Source organism: Triturus cristatus, chromosome 1_1 (assembly GCF_964204655.1).
Source record: "Triturus cristatus chromosome 1_1, aTriCri1.1, whole genome shotgun sequence".
NCBI lineage: Eukaryota > Metazoa > Chordata > Amphibia > Caudata > Salamandridae > Triturus > Triturus cristatus.
This window is the reverse complement of record NC_140579.1, coordinates 1,046,492,337-1,046,505,269: the sequence shown is the minus strand read 5'-3', so window position 1 is coordinate 1,046,505,269 and position 12,933 is coordinate 1,046,492,337.

Below are 12,933 nucleotides of genomic sequence, written 5' to 3'. Positions count from 1 at the left end.
CCGATTTACTCACCTGTTATCAGGAGAGAACCCAGTGCTGCATCTTTTAGAACAGCACTGACTCTGAGAAGTAGTTCTAAGCGTACTTACCAGTAACTTATATTTCCTTCCATAGGAATCCTTTGTGTGGTTTTCAGCAGATAAGTGTCCAATTTTGAAACGTACAAATATTCCTCTAAAATCAGCCGAACTACTAATTCCGATTTACTCACCTGTGATCAGGAGAGAACCCAGTGCTGCATCTTTAATCCCAGCACTGACCCTGAAAAGTAATTCTAAGCGTACTTACCAGTAACTTGTATTTCCTTCCATAGGAATCCATTGTGTGGTTTTCACCAGAAAAGTTTCTGTGTCCATTTTTGAAACTTACAAATATTCCTCTAAAATCAGCCGAGGTACGAATTCTGATTTACTCAACTGTTATCAGGAGAGAACCCAGTGCTCCATCTTTTAGTCCAACACTGACCCTGAAAAGTAATTCTAAGCGTATTTACCAGTAACTTGTATTTCCTTCCATAGGAATCCATTGTGTGGTTTTCACGAGAAAAGTTTCTAAGTGTCCAATTTTGAAAGGTACAAATATTCCTCTAAAATCAGCCGAACTACGAATTCCGATTTACTCACCTGTTATCAGGGGAGAACCCAGTGCTGCATCTTTTAGACCAGCACTGACTCTGAAAAGTAATTCTAAGCGTACTTACCAGTAACTTGTATTTCTTTCCATAGGAATCCATTGTGTGGTTTTCACCAGAAAAGTTTGTAAGTGTCCATTTTTGAAACGTACAAATATTCCTTTAAAATCAGCCGAACTACAAATTCTGATTTACTCACCTGTTATCAGGCGAGAACCCAGTGCTGCATCTTTTAGCCCAGCACTGACCCTGAAAAGTAATTCTAAGCGTACTTACCAGTAACTTGTATTTCCTTCCATAGGAATCCATTGTGTGGTTTTCACCAGAAAAGTTTCTGTGTCCATTTTTGAAACGTACAATTATTCCTCTAAAATCAGCCGAACTACGAATTCCGATTTACTCACCTGTTATCAGGAGAGAACCCAGTGCTGCATCTTTTAGCCCAGCACTGACCCTGAAAAGTAATTCTAAGCGTACTTACCAGTAACTTGTATTTCCTTTCATAGGAATCCATTGTGTGGTTTTCACCAGAAAAGTTTGTAAGTGTCCATTTTTGAAACGTACAAATATTCCTTTAAAATCAGCCGAACTACAAATTCCGATTTACTCACCTGTTATCAGGTGAGAACCCAGTGCTGCATCTTTTAGTCCAGCAGTGACCCTAAAAAGTAATTCTAAGCATACTTACCAGTAACTTGTATTTCCTTTCATAGGAATCTATTGTGTGGTTTTCATCAGAAAAGTTTCTAAGTGTCCATTTTTGAAACTTACAAATATTCCTCTAAAATCAGCCGAAGTACGAATTCTGATTTACTCACCTGTTATCAGGAGAGAACCCAGTGCTGCATGGTTTAGATCAGCAGTGACTCTGAAAAGTAATTCTAAGCGAACTTACCAGTAACTTGTATTTCCTTCCATAGGAATCCATTGTGTGGTTTTCACCAGAAAAGTTTCTAAGTGTCCAGTTTTTGAAACGTACAAATATTCCTCTAAAATCAGCCGAACTACGAATTCCGATTTACTCACCTGTTATCAGGAGAGAACCCAGTGCTGCATCTTTTAGAACAGCACTGACTCTGAGAAGTAGTTCTAAGCGTACTTACCAGTAACTTATATTTCCTTCCATAGGAATCCTTTGTGTGGTTTTCAGCAGATAAGTGTCCAATTTTGAAACGTACAAATATTCCTCTAAAATCAGCCGAACTACTAATTCCGATTTACTCACCTGTGATCAGGAGAGAACCCAGTGCTGCATCTTTAATCCCAGCACTGACCCTGAAAAGTAATTCTAAGCATACTTACCAGTAACTTGTATTTCCTTCCATAGGAATCCATTGTGTGGTTTTCACCAGAAAAGTTTCTGTGTCCATTTTTGAAACTTACAAATATTCCTCTAAAATCAGCTGAGGTACGAATTCTGATTTACTCAACTGTTATCAGGAGAGAACCCAGTGCTCCATCTTTTAGTCCAACACTGACCCTGAAAAGTAATTCTAAGCGTATTTACCAGTAACTTGTATTTCCTTCCATAGGAATCCATTGTGTGGTTTTCACGAGAAAAGTTTCTAAGTGTCCAATTTTGAAAGGTACAAATATTCCTCTAAAATCAGCCGAACTACGAATTCCGATTTACTCACCTGTTATCAGGAGAGAACCCAGTGCTGCATCTTTTAGACCAGCACTGACTCTGAAAAGTAATTCTAAGCGTACTTACCAGTAACTTGTATTTCATTCCATAGGAATCCTTTGTGTGGTTTTCACCAGATAAGTGTGCAATTTTGAAACGTACAAATATTCCTCTAAAATCAGCCGAACTACGAATTCCGATTTACTCACCTGTTATCAGGAGAGAACCCAGTGCTGCATCTTTCAGCCCAGCACTGACCCTGAACAGTAGTTCTAGGCGTACTTACCAGTAACTTGTATTTCTTTCCATAGGAATCCATTGTGTGGTTTTCACCAGAAAAGTTTCTGTGTCCATTTTTGAAATGTACAAATATTCATCTAAGATCAGCCGAACTACAAATTCCGATTTACTCACCTGTTATCAGGAGAGAACCCAGTGCTGCATCTTTTAGCCCAGCACTGACCCTGAAAAGTAATTCTAAGCGTACTTACCAGTAACTTGTATTTCCTTTCATAGGAATCCATTGTGTGGTTTTCACCAGAAAAGTTTCTGTGTCCATTTTTGAAATGTACAAATATTCCTCTAAAATCAGCTGAACTACGAATTCTGATTTACTCACCTGTTATCAGGAGAGAACCCAGTGCTGCATCTTTTAGTCCAGCACTGACCCTAAAAAGTAATTCTAAGCGTACTTACCAGTAACTTGTATTTCCTTCCATAGGAATCTATTGTGTGGTTTTCACCAGAAAAGTTTCTAAGTGTCCATTTTTGAAACTTACAAATATTCCTCTAAAATCAGCCGAAGTACGAATTCTGATTTACTCACCTGTTATCAGGAGAGAACCCAGTGCTGCATGGTTTAGATCAGCAGTGACTCTGAAAAGTAATTCTAAGCGAACTTACCAGTAACTTGTATTTCCTTCCATAGGAATCCATTGTGTGGTTTTCACCAGAAAAGTTTCTAAGTGTCCAGTTTTTGAAACGTACAAATATTCCTCTAAAATCAGCCGAACTACGAATTCCGATTTACTCACCTGTTATCAGGAGAGAACCCAGTGCTGCATCTTTTAGAACAGCACTGACTCTGAGAAGTAGTTCTAAGCGTACTTACCAGTAACTTATATTTCCTTCCATAGGAATCCTTTGTGTGGTTTTCAGCAGATAAGTGTCCAATTTTGAAACGTACAAATATTCCTCTAAAATCAGCCGAACTACTAATTCCGATTTACTCACCTGTGATCAGGAGAGAACCCAGTGCTGCATCTTTAATCCCAGCACTGACCCTGAAAAGTAATTCTAAGCGTTCTTACCAGTAACTTGTATTTCCTTCCATAGGAATCCATTGTGTGGTTTTCACCAGAAAAGTTTCTGTGTCCATTTTTGAAACTTACAAATATTCCTCTAAAATCAGCCGAGGTACGAATTCTGATTTACTCAACTGTTATCAGGAGAGAACCCAGTGCTCCATCTTTTAGTCCAACACTGACCCTGAAAAGTAATTCTAAGCGTATTTACCAGTAACTTGTATTTCCTTCCATAGGAATCCATTGTGTGGTTTTCACGAGAAAAGTTTCTAAGTGTCCAATTTTGAAAGGTACAAATATTCCTCTAAAATCAGCCGAACTACGAATTCCGATTTACTCACCTGTTATCAGGGGAGAACCCAGTGCTGCATCTTTTAGACCAGCACTGACTCTGAAAAGTAATTCTAAGCGTACTTACCAGTAACTTGTATTTCATTCCATAGGAATCCTTTGTGTGGTTTTCACCAGATAAGTGTGCAATTTTGAAACGTACAAATATTCCTCTAAAATCAGCCGAACTACGAATTCCGATTTACTCACCTGTTATCAGGAGAGAACCCAGTGCTGCATCTTTCAGCCCAGCACTGACCCTGAACAGTAGTTCTAGGCGTACTTACCAGTAACTTGTATTTCTTTCCATAGGAATCCATTGTGTGGTTTTCACCAGAAAAGTTTCTGTGTCCATTTTTGAAATGTACAAATATTCATCTAAGATCAGCCGAACTACGAATTCCGATTTACTCACCTGTTATCAGGAGAGAACCCAGTGCTGCATCTTTTAGTCCAGCACTGACCCTGAAAAGTAATTCTAAGCGTACTTTCCAGTAACTTGTATTTCCTTCCATAGGAATCCATTATGTGATTTTCACCAGAAAAGTTTCTAAGTGCCCATTTTTAAAACGTACAAATATTCCTCTAAAATCAGCCGAACTACAAATTCCGATTTACTCACCTGTTATCAGGAGAGAACCCAGTGCTGCATCTTTTAGCCCAGCACTGACCCTGAAAAGTAATTCTAAGCGTACTTACCAGTAACTTGTATTTCCTTCCATAGGAATCCATTGTGTGGTTTTCACCAGAAAAGTTTCTGTGTCCATTTTTGAAATGTACAAATATTCCTCTAAAATCAGCCGAACTACGAATTCCGATTAACTCACCTGTTTTCAGGAGAGAACCCAGTGCTGCATCTTTTAGTCCAGCACTGACCCTGAAAAGTAATTCTAAGCGTACTTTCCAGTAACTTGTATTTCCTTCCATAGGAATCCATTGTGTGGTTTTCATCAGAAAAGTTTCTAAGTGTCCATTTTTGAAACTTACAAATATTCCTCTAAAATCAGCCAAAGTACGAATTCTGATTTACTCACCTTTTATCAGGAGAGAACCCAGTGCTGCATCTTTTAGACCAGCACTGACGCTGAAAAGTAATTCTAAGCGTACAAGCGTACTTATCAGTAACTTGTATTTCCTTCCATAGGAATCCATTGTGTGGTTTTCACCAGAAAAGTTTTTAAGTGTCCATTTTTGAAACGTACAAATATTCCTATAAAATCAGCCGAACTACAAATTCCGATTTACTCACTTGTTATCAGGAGAGAACCCAGTGCTGCATGGTTTAGACCAGCACTGACTCTGAAAAGTAATTCTAAGTGTACTTACCAGTAACTTGTATTTCCTTCCATAGGAATCCATTGTGTGGTTTTCACCAGAAAAGTGTCCAATTTTGAAATGTACAAATATTCCTCTAAAATCAGCCGAACTACGAATTCCGATTTACTCACCTGTTATCAGGAGAGAACCCAGTGCTGCATCTTTTAGTCCAGCACTGACCCTGAAAAGTAATTCTAAGCGTACTTTCCAGTAACTTGTATTTCCTTCCATAGGAATCCATTGTGTGCTTTTCACCAGAAAAGTTTCTGTCCATTTTTGAAACATACAAATATTCCTCTAAAATCAGCCAAAGTACGAATTCTGATTTAATCACCTGTTATCAGGAGAGAACCCAGTGCTGCATCTTTTAGTCCAGCACTGTCCCTGAAAAGTATTTTCTAAGGGTACTTACCAGTAACTTGTATTTCATTCCATAGGAATCCATTGTGTGGTTTTCGCCAGAAAAGATTCTAAGTGCCCATTTTTAAAACGTACAAATATTCCTCTAAAATCAGCCGAACTACGAATTCCGATTTACTCACCTGTTATCAGGAGAGAACCCAGTGCTGCATCTTTTAGCCCAGCACTGACCCTGAAAAGTAATTCTAAGCGTACTTACCAGTAACTTGTATTTCCTTCCATAGGAATCCATTGTGTGGTTTTCACCAGAAAAGTTTCTGTGTCCATTTTTGAAACGTACAATTATTCCTCTAAAATCAGCTGAACTACGAATTCTGATTTATTCACCTGTTATCAGGAGAGAACCCAGTGCTGCATCTTTTAGTCCAGCACTGACCCTGAAAAGTAATTCTAAGCGTACTTTCCAGTAACTTGTATTTCCTTCCATAGGAATCCATTGTGTGGTTTTCACCAGAAAAGTTTCTAATTGTCCATTTTTGAAACTTACAAATATTCCTCTAAAATCAGCCAAAGTACGAATTCTGATTTACTCACTTTTCATCAGGAGAGAACTTAGTGCTGCATCTTTTAGACCAGCACTGACGCTGAAAAGTAATTCTAAGCGTACTTTCCAGTAACTTGTATTTCCTTCCATAGGAATCCATTATGTGGTTTTCACCAAAAAAGTTTCTAAGTGCCCATTTTTAAAACGTACAAATATTCCTCTAAAATCAGCCAAACTACGAATTCCGATTTACTTACCTGTTATCAGGAGAGAACCCAGTGCTGCATCTTTCAGCCCAGCACTGACCCTGAAAAGTAATTTTAAGCGTACTTACCAGTAACTTGTATTTCTTTCCATAGGAATCCATTGTGTGGTTTTCACCAGAAAAGTTTCTGTGTCCATTTTTGAAACACACAAATATTCCTTTAATATCAGCCGAACTACAAATTCCGATTTACTCACCTGTTATCAGGAGAGATCCCAGTGCTGCATCTTTTAGACCAGTACTGACTCTGAAAAGTAATTCTAAGCGTACTTACCAGTAACTTGTATTTCCTTCCATAAGGAATCCATTGTGTGGTTTTTACCAGAAAAGTTTCTGTGTCCATTTTTGAAACATACAAATATTCCTCTAAAATCGGCCAAAGTACGAATTCTGATTTAATCACCTGTTATCAGGAGAGAACCCAGTGCTGCATCTTTTAGTCCAGCACTGTCCCTGAAAAGTATTTTCTAAGGGTACTTACCGGTAACTTGTATGTCAGTCCATAGGAATCCCTTGTGTGGTTTTCGCCAGAAAAGATTCTAAGTGCCCATTTTTAAAACGTACAAATATTCCTCTAAAATCAGCCGAACTACGAATTCCGATTTACTCACCTGTTATCAGGAGAGAACCCAGTGCTGCATCTTTTAGCCCAGCACTGACCCTGAAAAGTAATTCTAAGCGTACTTACCAGTAACTTGTATTTCCTTCCATAGGAATCCATTGTGTGGTTTTCACCAGAAAAGTTTCTGTGTCCATTTTTGAAACGTACAATTATTCCTCTAAAATCAGCTGAACTACGAATTCTGATTTACTCACCTGTTATCAGGAGAGAACCCAGTGCTGCATCTTTTAGTCCAGCACTGACCCTGAAAAGTAATTCTAAGCGTACTTTCCAGTAACTTGTATTTCCTTCCATAGGAATCCATTGTGTGGTTTTCACCAGAAAAGTTTCTAATTGTCCATTTTTGAAACTTACAAATATTCCTCTAAAATCAGCCAAAGTACGAATTCTGATTTACTCACCTTTTATCAGGAGAGAACCCAGTGCTGCATCTTTTAGACCAGCACTGACGCTGAAAAGTAATTCTAAGCGTACTTTCCAGTAACTTGTATTTCCTTCCATAGGAATCCATTATGTGGTTTTCACCAGAAAAGTTTCTAAGTGCCCATTTTTAAAACGTACAAATATTCCTCTAAAATCAGCCAAACTACGAATTCCGATTTACTCACCTGTTATCAGGCGAGAACCCAGTGCTGCATCTTTTAGTCCAGCACTGACCCTAAAAAGTAATTCTAAGCGTACTTACCAGTAACTTGTATTTCCTTCCATAGGAATCTATTGTGTGGTTTTCACCAGAAAAGTTTCTAAGTGTCCATTTTTGAAACTTACAAATATTCCTCTAAAATCAGCCGAAGTACGAATTCTGATTTACTCACCTGTTATCAGGAGAGAACCCAGTGCTGCATGGTTTAGATCAGCAGTGACTCTGAAAAGTAATTCTAAGCGAACTTACCAGTAACTTGTATTTCCTTCCATAGGAATCCATTGTGTGGTTTTCGCCAGAGAAGATTCTAAGTGCCCATTTTTAAAACGTACAAATATTCCTCTAAAATCAGCCGAACTACGAATTCCGATTTACTCACCTGTTATCAGGAGAGAACACAGTGCTGCATCTTTTAGCCCAGCACTGACCCTGAAAAGTAATTCTAAGCGTACTTACCAGTAACTTGTATTTCCTTCCATAGGAATCCATTGTGTGGTTTTCACCAGAAAAGTTTCTGTGTCCATTTTTGAAACGTACAATTATTCCTCTAAAATCAGCTGAACTACGAATTCTGATTTACTCACCTGTTATCAGGAGAGAACCCAGTGCTGCATCTTTTAGTCCAGCACTGACCCTGAAAAGTAATTCTAAGCGTACTTTCCAGTAACTTGTATTTCCTTCCATAGGAATCCATTGTGTGGTTTTCACCAGAAAAGTTTCTAATTGTCCATTTTTGAAACTTACAAACATTCCTCTGAAATCAGCCAAAGTACAAATTCTGATTTACTCACCTTTTATCAGGAGAGAACCCAGTGCTGCATCTTTTAGACCAGCACTGACGCTGAAAAGTAATTCTAAACGTACTTTCCAGTAACTTGTATTTCCTTCCATAGGAATCCATTATGTGGTTTTCACCAGAAAAGTTTCTAAGTGCCCATTTTTAAAACGTACAAATATTCCTCTAAAATCAGCCAAACTATGAATTCCGATTTACTCACCTGTTATCAGGAGAGAACCCAGTGCTGCATCTTTTAGCCCAGCACTGACCCTGAAAAGTAATTCTAAGCGTACTTACCAGTAACTTGTATTTCCTTTCATAGGAATCCATTGTGTGGTTTTCACCAGAAAAGTTTGTAAGTGTCCATTTTTGAAACGTACAAATATTCCTTTAAAATCAGCCGAACTACAAATTCCGATTTACTCACCTGTTATCAGGCGAGAACCCAGTGCTGCATCTTTTAGTCCAGCAGTGACCCTAAAAAGTAATTCTAAGCATACTTACCAGTAACTTGTATTTCCTTTCATAGGAATCTATTGTGTGGTTTTCACCAGAAAAGTTTCTAAGTGTCCATTTTTGAAACTTACAAATATTCCTCTAAAATCAGCCGAAGTACGAATTCTGATTTACTCACCTGTTATCAGGAGAGAACCCAGTGCTGCATGGTTTAGATCAGCAGTGACTCTGAAAAGTAATTCTAAGCGAACTTACCAGTAACTTGTATTTCCTTCCATAGGAATCCATTGTGTGGTTTTCACCAGAAAAGTTTCTAAGTGTCCAGTTTTTGAAACGTACAAATATTCCTCTAAAATCAGCCGAACTACGAATTCCGATTTACTCACCTGTTATCAGGAGAGAACCCAGTGCTGCATCTTTTAGAACAGCACTGACTCTGAGAAGTAGTTCTAAGCGTACTTACCAGTAACTTATATTTCCTTCCATAGGAATCCTTTGTGTGGTTTTCAGCAGATAAGTGTCCAATTTTGAAACTTACAAATATTCCTCTAAAATCAGCCGAACTACTAATTCCGATTTACTCACCTGTGATCAGGAGAGAACCCAGTGCTGCATCTTTAATCCCAGCACTGACCCTGAAAAGTAATTCTAAGCATACTTACCAGTAACTTGTATTTCCTTCCATAGGAATCCATTGTGTGGTTTTCACCAGAAAAGTTTCTGTGTCCATTTTTGAAACTTACAAATATTCCTCTAAAATCAGCTGAGGTACGAATTCTGATTTACTCAACTGTTATCAGGAGAGAACCCAGTGCTCCATCTTTTAGTCCAACACTGACCCTGAAAAGTAATTCTAAGCGTATTTACCAGTAACTTGTATTTCCTTCCATAGGAATCCATTGTGTGGTTTTCACGAGAAAAGTTTCTAAGTGTCCAATTTTGAAAGGTACAAATATTCCTCTAAAATCAGCCGAACTACGAATTCCGATTTACTCACCTGTTATCAGGAGAGAACCCAGTGCTGCATCTTTTAGACCAGCACTGACTCTGAAAAGTAATTCTAAGCGTACTTACCAGTAACTTGTATTTCATTCCATAGGAATCCTTTGTGTGGTTTTCACCAGATAAGTGTGCAATTTTGAAACGTACAAATATTCCTCTAAAATCAGCCGGACTACGAATTCCGATTTACTCACCTGTTATCAGGAGAGAACCCAGTGCTGCATCTTTCAGCCCAGCACTGACCCTGAACAGTAGTTCTAGGCGTACTTACCAGTAACTTGTATTTCTTTCCATAGGAATCCATTGTGTGGTTTTCACCAGAAAAGTTTCTGTGTCCATTTTTGAAATGTACAAATATTCCTCTAAAATCAGCTGAACTACGAATTCTGATTTACTCACCTGTTATCAGGAGAGAACCCAGTGCTGCATCTTTTAGTCCAGCACTGACCCTAAAAAGTAATTCTAAGCGTACTTACCAGTAACTTGTATTTCCTTCCATAGGAATCTATTGTGTGGTTTTCACCAGAAAAGTTTCTAAGTGTCCATTTTTGAAACTTACAAATATTCCTCTAAAATCAGCCGAAGTACGAATTCTGATTTACTCACCTGTTATCAGGAGAGAACCCAGTGCTGCATCTTTTAGAACAGCACTGACTCTGAGAAGTAGTTCTAAGCGTACTTACCAGTAACTTATATTTCCTTCCATAGGAATCCTTTGTGTGGTTTTCAGCAGATAAGTGTCCAATTTTGAAACGTACAAATATTCCTCTAAAATCAGCCGAACTACTAATTCCGATTTACTCACCTGTGATCAGGAGAGAACCCAGTGCTGCATCTTTAATCCCAGCACTGACCCTGAAAAGTAATTCTAAGCGTACTTACCAGTAACTTGTATTTCCTTCCATAGGAATCCATTGTGTGGTTTTCACCAGAAAAGTTTCTGTGTCCATTTTTGAAACTTACAAATATTCCTCTAAAAGCAGCCGAGGTACGAATTCTGATTTACTCAACTGTTATCAGGAGAGAACCCAGTGCTCCATCTTTTAGTCCAACACTGACCCTGAAAAGTAATTCTAAGCGTATTTACCAGTAACTTGTATTTCCTTCCATAGGAATCCATTGTGTGGTTTTCACGAGAAAAGTTTCTAAGTGTCCAATTTTGAAAGGTACAAATATTCCTCTAAAATCAGCCGAACTACGAATTCCGATTTACTCACCTGTTATCAGGGGAGAACCCAGTGCTGCATCTTTTAGACCAGCACTGACTCTGAAAAGTAATTCTAAGCGTTCTTACCAGTAACTTGTATTTCATTCCATAGGAATCCTTTGTGTGGTTTTCACCAGATAAGTGTGCAATTTTGAAACGTACAAATATTCCTCTAAAATCAGCCGAACTACGAATTCCGATTTACTCACCTGTTATCAGGAGAGAACCCAGTGCTGCATCTTTCAGCCCAGCACTGACCCTGAACAGTAGTTCTAGGCGTACTTACCAGTAACTTGTATTTCTTTCCATAGGAATCCATTGTGTGGTTTTCACCAGAAAAGTTTCTGTGTCCATTTTTGAAATGTACAAATATTCATCTAAGATCAGCCGAACTACGAATTCCGATTTACTCACCTGTTATCAGGAGAGAACCCAGTGCTGCATCTTTTAGTCCAGCACTGACCCTGAAAAGTAATTCTAAGCGTACTTTCCAGTAACTTGTATTTCCTTCCATAGGAATCCATTATGTGATTTTCACCAGAAAAGTTTCTAAGTGCCCATTTTTAAAACGTACAAATATTCCTCTAAAATCAGCCGAACTACAAATTCCGATTTACTCACCTGTTATCAGGAGAGAACCCAGTGCTGCATCTTTTAGCCCAGCACTGACCCTGAAAAGTAATTCTAAGCGTACTTACCAGTAACTTGTATTTCCTTCCATAGGAATCCATTGTGTGGTTTTCACCAGAAAAGTTTCTGTGTCCATTTTTGAAATGTACAAATATTCCTCTAAAATCAGCCGAACTACGAATTCCGATTAACTCACCTGTTTTCAGGAGAGAACCCAGTGCTGCATCTTTTAGTCCAGCACTGACCCTGAAAAGTAATTCTAAGCGTACTTTCCAGTAACTTGTATTTCCTTCCATAGGAATCCATTGTGTGGTTTTCATCAGAAAAGTTTCTAAGTGTCCATTTTTGAAACTTACAAATATTCCTCTAAAATCAGCCAAAGTACGAATTCTGATTTACTCACCTTTTATCAGGAGAGAACCCAGTGCTGCATCTTTTAGACCAGCACTGACGCTGAAAAGTAATTCTAAGCGTACAAGCGTACTTATCAGTAACTTGTATTTCCTTCCATAGGAATCCATTGTGTGGTTTTCACCAGAAAAGTTTTTAAGTGTCCATTTTTGAAACGTACAAATATTCCTATAAAATCAGCCGAACTACAAATTCCGATTTACTCACTTGTTATCAGGAGAGAACCCAGTGCTGCATGGTTTAGACCAGCACTGACTCTGAAAAGTAATTCTAAGTGTACTTACCAGTAACTTGTATTTCCTTCCATAGGAATCCATTGTGTGGTTTTCACCAGAAAAGTGTCCAATTTTGAAATGTACAAATATTCCTCTAAAATCAGCCGAACTACGAATTCCGATTTACTCACCTGTTATCAGGAGAGAACCCAGTGCTGCATCTTTCAGCCCAGCGCTGACCCTGAAAAGTAATTTTAAGCGTACTTACCAGTAACTTGTATTTCTTTCCATAGGAATCCATTGTGTGGTTTTCACCAGAAAAGTTTCTGTGTCCATTTTTGAAACACACAAATATTCCTTTAATATCAGCCGAACTACAAATTCCGATTTACTCACCTGTTATCAGGAGAGATCCCAGTGCTGCATCTTTTAGACCAGCACTGACTCTGAAAAGTAATTCTAAGCGTACTTACCAGTAACTTGTATTTCCTTCCATAGGAATCCATTGTGTGGTTTTCACCAGAAAAGTTTCTGTCCATTTTTGAAACATACAAATATTCCTCTAAAATCAGCCAAAGTACGAATTCTGA